The following is a 13,515-nucleotide window of genomic DNA, read 5'->3' as shown; positions in this document are numbered from 1 at the left end:
CACGGCCCACAGCAGCAATTCAATGCATCCGGAGCGTAAGAGCACAGGGACCCAGCGATGGAGATCCAAATCGGATTCACGCGGCCGCGCTCTCCACCGCACGCTCTCGTCGTCGTCCTTTTCCCACCAGATACGAATACGATAGCGCCAGGAATCGTGACGGCCGGGCGGCGCGCGTCGCTTGGTTTGTTTGCTTCGCCCCCGCCGGCCGGCCGGGCAGCCCGTGGAAATTGGAATGGCCCCGGGAAAGAGGCGTGTGCCCCTGCCCACCGCCGCCACGCAGGTGGCCTCCCAACGTTCCCCGGCCGCTGGCACCCAGCCAGTTGTATGATTGAACTGAATGCTTGCGATGGAGACATTGACGGCTGCTCGCTACGTGTAATGCCTGGTTTTGGTTGGGCTAGGACCTGCCTTTCCTCTACTTGTTTGTTTGTTGTTCCAACTTGGGGTAGAGATGTTTTATAAACCGAGACCAGGAAGCGGGACACGCGTCATGAGGCACGGGTGCGCTAGCTGATACCGACATCTCGCGGCAGCATCCGCTGATTGAAATACGTTGTTGTTTCTGGAGGCGAGCTCTGACATGGGACATCTTATTGATGCATCGTGTTGTCCGAGTCATGATGGAAGCACGCAACTGCTACAAATCCGTCATTGCAATAAGCACCAGCAGCAGCATTTGATAATGAGCTGCTAATGTGATTAGCCTGCGGTCAAAGCTTCGGTCCTCGGTAGACTAGATATGCACCTTCTTCAGACACGGGACAAGCAGGCGCATGCAGCAGCAGCAACCAGCAAAAATACACGAGATAACGCAAGGTTTCTCAGCGTGAACACACTCTTTCTGTTTGCGACAAGGCCCGTGAGAGGTTAGTTTACCTTCTCCGATGGAGCACGACGTACGTGTTGTACGTGGAGCTCCATGCAGCGAGCAATTTTACGCCACGCTATGCCATGCCAAGGAGATCGAGCAAGGCGTGCATGCCAGAGCAAGTCGGGAAGGGCTGACCGAACGCGCTTGTCGCGTGGTTGCAACGGTCATGTGCGGACGACTGGGCGACCGGCGGCCGTCTTTAATTGTTTACCGGTGGAATCGGTGCTCGTAATTTAAGAGGAGGAGAGGTTAATTAGATCAATTTAAAATTTTAACCTATATATTCAACTAGTTTGCATAAAATATAAATATAAACTAGATCATTCTATCTACATATATAATTAGAGTTCATTTAGTGATTTAGTGTGAAACTCTCGTCTCAAAATAAATTTTGCGACGTGACGCAAACCCTCGTCTAGTTTGGACGCCCATGCATGTCCACCGCCTCGCATTGCGGTCCCGTGACCGCCAACGTCTCCCGGCCGCTGACACGGATTGAAATGAAATCTCTGACAGTAGTGTGTTGGAGCAGGCATGATGAGGAGGCAGGATCGAAGCGCGTCCGGCCGAGTAGAGTCGATTCCGACTATTTTTTAGGCGAGACGAGCGGTCGAAATAGTCGCCAGCGTATCGCCGAGTATTCTTCACGGAATTGAGTAGTAGCCAACTGTTGGTGATGATCCTAACTAGTCGGAATCAAATCTAACTAATTGTAGTCAAGCGATCAGTATGCCGACAGCGAGAGCAGAGTCGCTCCGAGTAGTCGACGTAGTAGGCGACGCAAGCTGAAATTTTACTGAGTAGTCGTTGTAGTCGGCGACGTGTAGCCGAGAGTTCTCGCGAAGTCGGAGTAGTCGTTGGTGATTGTTGATGAAGCCAACTAGTCAGAGTTGAATCCGACTTGCCCAGCAGTATGGTCGAGATCAGGTCCCCTGCAAGATAAACATAAAGTATATTGTAACTGATATACATGATATCATGCTGGAGTAAATCCTAGCATTATAAAATGCATGTAAAAAGTTTTACATTTTGCTCTTGCTGGGTCACATAATTTTTCCGAGTAAGTAGCCTATTACAGGCACCGATAGCCGTAGACCGTGGCGCAAAGAGCGTGGCCACATGCACGCGTAGGAGCATAGACGTACAGAAGAGTCGAGATTTCACGGATTAAAGCGTGTGCTACCCAGGTACTGTAGCAACCGTTAAGAGAAAACTAGAGCAGACGGCGCTACGCAAAAAAGGAGAACGCTCGTGGAGCGCACTTATAAGGTGTAACCCGACCGCCCGTGCTGCAGGGCGGATCGTGTAGGCAGGAACAGGCATGACATGGCTTGGTGAAGAAAATGCACATTGCGCAAAAAGATACAAGTGACTTAGCTTGATTCGTGAAAGATTGTTGATGAAGCCGCAGCGGTCGTCGATGTAGCCGCGACGGTTTATTGATAACGCTGACTAGTTGGAGTCGATTCCAACAAGTTGTTGATGGTGTGAAACCCACTCCCGACTTGTCAAAGTAGTCGTCAGCCGGTTGGCGTTGCCGATTTGTCAAAGTAGTCGTAGCTTTGCTTCTTTTGTGGAGATCGAGAAATAGGCTTGTCTCCTGATTGTACATTCGCTTCATAATTGTCGTTTTGGACTCGAACTCGGGCAATCGGCCTTGCGCAAAAATAACACGGAATTCCATAGGACCCGCCAGAGGGCCCATAGCAGATGAATACTTCTCTGCTTCGGATTGTGACTCGAAATTGCCTTGGACTCGACAGAGGACCTTATTGGGATGCCGTTCGATTTTGATTATGACATTGCGCCGAATAGATTGATTTTGATGACGAGATATTTCAAGCTCGCAGGTGGATCTTCGTTGATCACCCCTACCAGGCGTGCCAGCTGTCGGTGTTTAATCACCACGTCCATCGAGGCATACCCTCAAGGTGGTGAGTTTGTAGGTAGGGTGTCACCGAGATCAAAAACTCGAAGGTGCAAGGAACACAAAGTTTAGACAGACTCAGACCGCCGAGAGCGTAATACCTTACGTTCTCTGTGGTTTGTATTGACTTAGGTGGTGATCAAGTGATCTTTTGGGTGATCTGATGTTTGGAGGGGATCCCTGCCCGCATTTATATAATCTGGCGGGATAGGATTACATAAAAGTTCTAATCAGATATGAGTCTACGAGTCCTACCCGAATATTTTTCGGGTAGTTTCCTACTGTCTCCAAGTAGTTTTACTATTGTATGATTAGTTCTACTAAGCTACGAGTAGTTACAACTGGTATAGGACGTAATCCATATCTCACCCCTTATCGTGTAAGATGTAGCCCGTGTGTAAGGATCGATGGACCAAGAGGGGGGTGAATTGGGCCTTTTTCAGTTTCTAAAACAAAGTAAAGCAACCTTAACCTATACAATGCTAGTAAGGCACCAATTCACCAACCGGATAACTAAGCTACCTACACAAGCTAAGAGAGATAAAAAGAGAAGTAAAGCCTAGCAAGGTAAAGCAAAGTTATGATCTCTAAGTCAAGCACATGAATAAATTGCATGAAAGAAAATGCTTGAATAAAGAGAGTGGACAAGAGACGACCGGATTTTTTTTTCGTGGTATTGATGTGTTGGCACACACCCCTAATCCATGTTGTGACACTCACAAAGAGTCTTGTCACCTCCCAAGTCACCGAGACGAGGGCGCTCACTAAGAGTCTCCGTTCACTATCCCGGCGTGGTGGAGATCAAGCCACGTACAATCTTCTTCTCCGGGCTCCCACAATCCTTGACAAGCTCCGCGAGAAACACCTCGATCACCAAGATCGCCTAGGTGATGCCAATCACCAAGAGTAACAAGCTAAGGCCTTCACTTGAGCAAGAACCGATCACCAAGAACGGATGCACACAAGTTTCTCTCTACTCAAGTTCTAAATCTTACTTCTTGATTGATTGAATGAACAAGTATGTGAAATGATGAAGCTCAAGGTGGCTCTTGACTATAGTATGAGTGTTTGGATGTTGCCTGGTGTCAAAAGTAGCAAAATGACCCATTGGAGGGGTATATATAGGCAGCTCACACGAATAGAGCCGTTGGAGAAAAGCTGCCAGAAAACTGCGTAGCGCCGGTTAACCCGACATACCTCCAATAGTCATCGTCGGTTTAACCGATGAATGTAAACTGCCCCTTCTGAAAACTAGCCGTTACAACTTGGGCAGATTAACCGACGTATCATCGGTTTAATCGGTGAGTGTAATTGTCCACTGATCAATTGAAAAACCAAGTCTCTGGACAACTGCACCGACGTTAACTCAAACCTGTCGTCGGTTTAACCGGTGAGTACAACTTCTGAAATCCTTGGAAAAACCATCTTACTGGTCAATTGCACCGACGTCCCATTTCAAACATCGTCGGTTTAACCGGTGTATAGAGCTTGACATACCCTGGAAAAACCAACTCTGGACTAATGCACCGATGTTAAATTCAAACACGTCAGTTTAACCGGTGTATTGACTTGTCCAGACTCTGCTGACTTCGTTTAACCGACGTATAGAAAATTGAGAGCGTCGGTTAAACCGGTGTTAAAGATTTTTTCTGATTTTACCTTTTCTGATTTGAGTCTTAAATGAAATCCAAATATTCTTGAGATATAAGTTGAGAACCACTTATTTGAACTTCTAGAAATCTGAGTGACCATCGTGTGCATCCATTTTCAAATGACCATGTCCATGCTCAAGTTACTTAGCCTTAACCCCTCTTAATAGTGCGATCACTAGAGAACTATAAAACCTATACTAACCTAAGTGTCCTTCTCAACCTTATGACACTTAGGACTAGAAAGATCCTTAGTCTTGACACATAATTGAGTTGAATGCCGATATCGCTTTTTTTGAATAACAAAAATTAGGAGCCTCTTTTAACATATGACCAAATGAGCGATAATGATCTATTAAGCTGCACAAACTCATTAGTCACAATAATGGTTGTCATTAATCACCGAAACATACCTTGAGGGACTAGATGCTTATAATCTCCCCCTTTTTGGTGATTGATGACAACACAAACATAAATAACGGAAGAGCGAGAAAGATAAAGTAAGAATAAACACAAGCAAAATCGAAAAAAAAGAACCAAAGAGCTCAACGGCTCAAGCGAAATCCATAGATATATCTCAAACCATAGCATACTCAAGCGAAAAATGGACATATCCATGAACTAACACCAAATGTGATACAAAACATCAAAGTCCTGATAACTATGAGCTCTCTCTAACTCTACCCTCCCCCTGACTCCAACTCCCTCTCCCCCTTTGGCATCAAAGCACCAAAAGAGGCGAGCTACTGATCCGGCTGTCGCGGTACGGCGAGGAAACAGTCCGGGTCATCGTCATCGTCGTCGGACGGTGTATCCTCGGTGACGGACGGGAGGTGCTGGTCAGAACTGCCTGTTGGATCTGAACTGACTGGGGGTGTAGCTGTCGTCGAGGCTCTCGTGCTGGCACTGCCTGGAAGAGGGTCCGTGGAAGTAGTAACCGGCTCAGCAGAAGATGTGTCAACATCTGAAGTAGTAAGTGCTGAAGCTGCCGGCTGTGTCGACTGCTGAAGTAAGGAACCCTCTCCACCTCCCCATGAAGGTAGTGCCTGTGGTACGACAGGGAGGGCGACTGACTGCACTGCAGAAGGAGACTCCTGGAAGAGTGAAGTCGCTGGCAGTGGTGAGAAGAGTGGACGACCCGCAGACCTAAGTAGTGCGGACATCGAGAACGTGGTCTCCGGTGTCGCTGAGGTAGCTGGAGCTGCAGTAGGGGCTGGAGCTGGTGTAACGGCAAGCTGAGGTGCTCCAACACCCTGAAGGCCTGGCTGTCCTGGCTGCTGCGGGGCGAGTTCGGTGTGAGAGTAAAGCTGTGAGATCATTCCGACTATCGCCATCATGCCCTGCAGCATCTGCTGGAACTGAGCGTCTGTCCTCTGAGAGACTCTATCAATAAGCCCGACAAAACGCTCCTCGGTCGCAGCCCGCTCTCGGGCGGCCTCCCTCTGTATAGCAGCAAGTTGAGCCTCATGGGCTCTCCTGGCCTCCTCCTGTGCAAGCCGGTCCTCTCTCTGCTGAGTCACGAGCTGCTGCAGAAGTGCGGTGAGCTCAGACGGCTGAGACACCTGGGACTCAGAGACTGTAGCAGCAACGGCTGACTCTGGGGCTGGCTCTCTAGACCCCCCTGCCTCGTGGTCGTGACTAGCTGGGGCTGCTGCAGGGAAGTACTCCACGTCCTCGGAGGAGTGTGACTCAGGCTCAGACCAGTGTATCTCATCCTCTCCTCCGGGAAGCTGTGCCTCGGCGGCTAGCAGTGCCTCGTCCTCCTATGCCACACGAGCTTGTGCCTCTGGTGACAACTGTGCCATGGCAGCTCTATCGGCCTGTCTGCCTCTCCTCCGGTCCTGTGGTTCTGTCGGACGGTAAACTGGGAACCGGGGAGCCTCGTCTTGACGGTAGACTGCACTGACGGGTGACTCAGCTGGCACGATCATAGAACAGATATAGCTGATCCAGTGAGCATATGGAAACTGACGCACAACACCCATCTCGTCAGTGATAACATCCTCGATCTCAGCCAAGATGAAGTCAACTATGTCAAACGGCTCGTGAGTGAGGATGTGTAGAAGCAGGAGCTGCTGCAGTCCTGTAAACCCTTCTGGGTAGCCACTCCTCGGTAGCAAAGTCCTCCGGAGTGCCATGTGTACTGCGTATGCCTCTGGGGTCAGCAAGCTGGGAACTCTGGCGTAGGAGGCAGGGAACGGCTGGCGGAAACACTGAGAGATTGCCTCGTGAGAAGGTGCAATCCTGCCAATCATGGCTCTGCGCGGTGGATCTGCATCTCCGTAAACCATCTCGTGCAGGGAGACGTCGACCAAGTCAACTCCGAGAATCCCTGCTAAAGTTGCCCTGGACAGACCAAAGACGTGGCCTCCAAACACAAAGTGTACTGCTCTGCGCTCTGGGGCTATCCAGGCTCTAGCATAGAAAACTCTAACCCAGTCCTCGATGTATCTGTTCTGCTCAATCTGGAGTAACCTGGGCAGGCCCCTGAAGTGAGCGAAGTGCTCTCTGACGTCTGCTCCCCCTGCGGCTGTCCTCAGAGAAACCCAGTCAAACACTCTGTGCGGGAAGATCCTATGGCCCCGCCTCTGGTAGGTCTCGTAGAAACTGGACTGAAGAAGCGTCCAGAACCTACGGTCGACCCTGCTGTCACGGGTCACGGGGAACCAGTCCTCCTCCTGAACACTCCACCTGAGCCTCTTGACCTTCGCCGCATTGGCCTTGGTCAAGTTCTGGAGCAGCACACCTAGCTCTAGACGCACAACAGTGTCCACGTGGAATACTGCGTGCTCGGCCTCTAGGGCCTCGGCTCTACAAGCTGCTGCTGCTGCTGCGGACCTGCGAGGCTCCTGTGGCTGGTGACCTCCTCGTGTCCTCGGTCCAGTGCGACGCTCGGTCGCTGGCGAAGTGTCTCCTGTTGGGGACGTCTGCCGAGTGCGGCCAGAACGTCGTAGAGTCGGTGACTCCGGTGTGCCCTGCCCCTGCGACTGCTCAGACTGCTCTGCCTCTGTATCTGCATCTGACTCTGCAGCTGAAAGTGAACGATCTGACTCTGCTGCTGCTGCCTCAGTCGTGGCTCTGATGGCCCTGGCACCTCTGACTCTGCCCGTACCTCGACCTCTGCCCCTGCCCCTGGCTGGCGGATCCCTGATCGCGAACGGGCGAGCACGGCCTGATGCCTACTCCTCGGCAGCCTTGGCCACCATCTTGACCCTCTCGGCCTCTCTCTCTGCACGAGTCCGCTTGTGAGCGGGCTTCTCGACCACAACCTCCTTCCCCTTCCTCTTCTCACGACCCATCTCGACAACTGGGAGTGACAAGGACGCGGCGCTGCGAGCTAGGGCGAGCGCGTGGTTCGAGCAAAACACCGAACACTTGGCGTGCGAGGCGTGGATGCGCGAGAAGGGTTTCGCGTGCGGCGAACTTGCGCTGTGTGGGCGATGTGGCTTGATTTGCTTGGCTTGGGTACGGAGAGGTGGAGCTGCGCGTTGGTGACGGCAATGGCGGGGCGCAGGCGGCAGCGGCGCGGTGGCGGTTGTGTGCGGTGGCGGTTGTGCGCGCGGGGCGGCGCAGAAGGCGCGCGGGCGGCACAGGGCGGCGGCGCGGTGGCGGTTGTGCGCGCGGGGCGGCGCAGAAGGCGCACGGGTGGCACAAGGCGGCGGCGCGGTGGCGGTTGCGCGCGGGCGGCACAAGGCGGCGGCGCGGGGGCAAGAGAGATATATGACAGGTGGACCCCGCGGATTTTCTTATCGCCGGTTGATCCGACGCTTAGGGTTCGAACCCGGTTGATTGCGTCGGTGTAGTTTACCCGAGACTCCACCAGATCAGCATTTAAACACCGGTTGAACCGATGCTCCGATAAATGAACTCGCCGGTTGAACGACACAAACGCCGGTTGATTACTAGGTCAGATCTGTGATACGTTCACCGGTTGATCCGATGCTCTGTAATTTGTATACACCGGTTGAACTCCTGGATTGACGGAGCTGAAGCTGAAACTTAGTAACGCCGGTTAAACCGATGGGTAAAGATCCATTGAGCGTCGGTTTAACCGGTGAAGCCAAAAACCCTCACTCAGCTCACTCTTCTATGCTAAGTCCAATAAACTTATAAAATTCAAATAAACTCAAGTTAATGGACTTGCATAGGCGACTTTACCCCTCAAAGCAAATAGGATAGCTCACTAGCTTAGATAATTTTTCTTTTCAAACACTAGGAAAAGCCGCAAGAGAGACAAAGGCCAAATAAAATGTATGAGCCATGTCATAGGAATATTGAAGAAGGAAAGCTTCAAACTCATCATGACATTGCTCACTAGGCAATAGCGCACCTAACACTTTACTCTTTTCATTTTTCATGAAATAAGATCTTGTATATGAAACAAGTCTCATTTTCATCAAGTGATCTCCTTTGTGACCCTTACGCATGCAATGATAATGCAAGCTACAACCACATGCGAAAGTAAGGTAAACATGAAGTGCACATCTATATGACAAGAAATGCATAGCAAGAATTTAAATTCTACTTGTCAAGTTTGAACCCACGGGAAGCTTCTTCATGATGAGCCTTTCTACAAGCCTAGAGGAAAACAAGTGGACCACCACCTCTAGCTACACCCTTGCTCATCACTATCTTACCATGGTTAGACAAGTGTCCTATATGTATGCATTTTTCTATATGACATGGCAACTTACATGACGTTTGCCGCATCTAACACATTAAGCTCATTCCTTAGCCTAACAAAAGTACTCTCGTCTAAAGGTTTTGTGAAAATATCCGCCAATTGCTCCTCGGATCTCACACCTTGAAGGGAATGTCCCCCTTGGCTTCGTGATCATGCAAGAAGTGATGGCGAATATCAATGTGCTTTGTGCGAGAGTGTTGAACCGGATTCTTGGCAATTTTTACGGCACTTTCATTGTCACAAAGGAGTGGTATCCTATCTAGTTTCACACGGTGTGATTCCTTTGGGTTAGCTTGAAAGCGGGCACACAAGCACACACTAAACATTATATCGGGCATAGATGCGGTAAGGTAAAGCAAAGACCCTATCATAGAACGATAGAGGGATTGATTTACCGTCCACATCCAAGTCGAGATGCCTATTGGTTGCTATGGGTGTCTTGATTGGCTTGCACTCATCCATCTTGAACTTCTTCAAGATATCTTTAGTATACTTTTCTTGATGGATGAATGTCCCTTCTTTCATTTGTTTGACTTGAAAACCAAGGAAGAAGGTCAATTCGCCAATCATGGACATCTCGAATTACCTAGACATCATGGTAGCAAACTCATGGCTTAGTAAATCATTAGTTGAGCCAAAGATAATATCGTCAACATAAATTTGACAAATGAAAAGATCCCCGTTGACGTCTTTTGTGAACAAAGTGGTGTCCACCCTCCCGATCTTGAAGCCTTGCATGATTAAGAAGTCACGAAGCCTCGCATACCAAGCCCTTGGAGCTTGTTTGAGCCCATAGAGTGCCTTGTGCAACCTATAAACATGGTTAGGATTCCTCGGATCTTCAAACCCGGGAGGTTGCTCAACATAAACAAGTTCGTTAATAACGCCATTTAAGAATGCACTTTTCGCATCCATTTGATATAACTTAATGTTATGATGTGAAGAGTAAGCAAGAAGGATACGGATAGCTTCAAGTCTTGCGACCGGAGCAAAAGTTTCACCAAAATCCAAACCTTCGACTTGAAAAATCCTAAAGCTCAAAGGGAGTACAACTTCCCAGAAAAGTAATTGTGAAGAATTTCTAAAGCTCAAAGGGAGTACAACTCCCCAATAGTGATTCCCAGAAAAGTAATTAGACGGTTTGGATTAATTCAAATGGACTTTTTGAATTAATTAGACGGTTGGATCGTTATAAAATTCAACAGTGTAAATTCCTCTCTTTTTTAGATTAATGTGAGAATTTCTAACCTCTCCCAGCGAATGTGGTGGCTTCTTTTAACGAGAATTTCTAACCTCTCCCAGCGAATGTGGTGGCTTCTTTTAACACTCCCTTATTGATATAATAGATAGATTTTCTTATATTTTTAAGTTCAAATTTGTCTATTTGCTAATAGTAAAAATTTTTGTCCAGTGCTAATTTTCTTATTTTTATAATCCCTAATTTAGCTATTTATTAATCGTATGACATGGACTCTTTGGTTAAGTCCTATTTTTTATTTTTCTAATTTTAGATTTATCTATTTACTAATAGTATTCGGCATGGACTCTTAGGTAAAATTAGCTATTTATTAATCATATTTGATATGGACTCTCTAGATTAATGTAGACCGTTAGATCTTCATAAAATCTAATGGTGTAAATCTAGATTTTCTTATATTTTTAAGTTCGAATTTATCTATTTGCTAATAGTAAAAAATTTTGTGAGTGCTAATTTTCTTATTTTTAAGATCCCTAATTTATCATTTACTAATAGTATCACGAGGACTCTTTGGTTAAGTCCAATTTTTTATTTTCCTAATTTCGGATATATCTATTAGTAAACTAATAGTATTCGGCATGGACTCTTAAGTTATATCCTAATTTTTCTTAATTTTTTAATTTCAAAATTAGCTATTTATTAATCATATTTGATATGGACTCTTTGTATTAATTTAGTCCGTTAGATCTTCATAAAATCTAACAGTGTAAATCTTCTCTTTTTTAGATTAACGTGGGAATTTCTAACTCCTCTCGGCCAACGTAGTGGCTTCTTTTAACATCCCCTTATTAATATAATAGATAAGTTTTCCTTTAGTATTCAAATTTTATCTCAAAAAAATATTCTTTTATATTTTTATATTATAATAAGATTCATCTAATTAAAGCAAGGTCAAATGCCAATAAAGAATTGTATAGAGACGCCTATAGAGCCAATTAAATAATTAAATAAATAGTATATATTTATTGAGAATCTAGTGTCTGAAATTTTCTAAACTGAGGCGAGGAGGAGGGAGTAACGTTCAACCGTAGTAGAGTAAACCGCACATTCAGTGAACGCCTGCGCGTCATCCGTTAAATTTGCTACCGACTATGCTGCTTTAATTTTCCCGAACTGCTTCGCCCGTCTACGGTTTAGCCAAGCTTTCATGCTTTAATTTCTCTATGGTTGTACATAGGGCTAAAGCTAAACATCTTCAAGCCATGAAAGCTTGGCTAGAGGCATTTGTATAATTCGTACTTGTAACACACACACGCATATATATATATAAAACTTATCCAGGAGGGGATCCTTCCTCTCCTGTTCCATAAGAAAACTCCAAACGGTGGGCAGCCACGAGCCAAAGGCAGAGCATCCGCGACGGAGACGACCGGGGGCGGTGATGATTCTAGACTGGACGATACACACGGCATCGTGTTGTTTATATACCGTCTCATCCACTCAACCCAGTAGATAGGCCTGGCAGTGGTGTGGGTTGGAATGAGTTTCATGGAGTGAGTTTAGACGTGGAATGTGTTTGGATGGATCAAAATAGGTTGTATTACATATAAATTTAGACGTGGAATGTGTTTGGATGGATCAAAGCCGGTTCTATGTAAAGGCGCGTTGGGGCAGGTTAGCATAAAACTAATATGGATTCCGCGTTGAGAGCCGGACTCTCAAATTAAAAACCATGCGTTCATACCATAAGATTTTATTGAAATTGATTGAGATTTGTTGGAGATGACTCAGTATGACTAGCAACTGCTCGCTACAAAGCAGTGTAGCTAGACGTACACATGGACCCCACCTGGACCCTCGAATTAAAACCTCACGTTCACACTATAAAATTTAATCAAAATTGACTGAAATTTGTTGGAGACGACTTAGTATGAGTGGTAGCTACCTCCTCTGTTTCTATTTACATATCATATTAGGTTTGTTCTAAATCAAATTTGGCCAACTTTAACTAAATTTATGAAAAGAATAGTAACATTTACAGTACCAAATTTATTTTATTGGATCCATCATAAAATATATATTGATAGTGTATAGGTTGGGTAGTATAGTTGTTGCTAATTTTTTAATAGATTTGGTCAAAATTAACCAAGTTTGACTTAGAACAAATTTAATACGATACGTAAATAAAAACGGATGGAGTATTCTGTATAAAGCGGTGTGGCTAGACCCTGCACGTGGATCCCATGTCAAGAGCGGAGCCACTAAACTTGTATTTATATATAGTTAAATATGGGTTGGATGGGTTTAATTAGTAGCTCTAGCTATACCTATAGGTTTAAGCATCAAAGGGCGGGACGGGATGTGTTATTTAGTTGTGCTTTTGAGGTTGCCATTTGATTTCTATATTAATCGGGGTGGGGTAGGTTTAGGCCCATTAGCAGGCCTACCAGTCGGAGAGAGCTCTAGAACCATCCATCTGTAGCAGTAGCCATCTTCAGCACTCTGCCTACGAGTACTGCTATTGGAGTTGGACCCCCTTAGCAGAGATGGCATGGTCGACGCATACTTTCTGTTCTCTCCCTCATCTGTATCACCATCTGCTGTGAAAGCTGTGAGGTTTGTGTGGACACCCCGTGACTACACCCGTGAAAAAATAAAGCCAATGCTGTGAAAGCTCTGTTGTTTGTGAGCATTTTGCAGCTCTGACGTCGTCGATCGCTACTGCTGCTCTCACACCACCCATTCACACAATTCGCTGCTGCAACCACTACGGCAACGAACTGTGGCTAGATAGTGCTCCTCTCGATCGTAGCTGAACAGATGGGAGTCGCCGGTCAGCGACGCATATATATGTTGCCAGTTACATCTCTCATCCTCATATAGATGTTGGTCGGGTTCGGGCCCTAGCTAGTGACAGAAAAAGATGGAGACTCTTCCACTGTATGCTTTTAATAATTTCCCGATCGATCGTGCACCATGGAGATTCTTCATTCGACACCCGCGCTGGCCTGGCCTCTGGTCCGGTCAATCTACCACGCACCTCGACCACTACATTCCACTACTACCAGCTGAGATGATCACTCGTGCAGTGGTCCTGGACTGCAGCAGCCTCCAGTTCCAAAGAGAAGCAAGCAAGCAAGCAGATGGAGACGGAGGCGCCCCGTGTCCCCATTTGGTTCACAT

This window comes from Panicum hallii, chromosome 5 (assembly GCF_002211085.1).
Source record: "Panicum hallii strain FIL2 chromosome 5, PHallii_v3.1, whole genome shotgun sequence".
In the NCBI taxonomy this organism is placed as follows: Eukaryota; Viridiplantae; Streptophyta; class Magnoliopsida; order Poales; family Poaceae; genus Panicum; species Panicum hallii.
Note: the sequence above shows the minus strand (reverse complement) of the source record.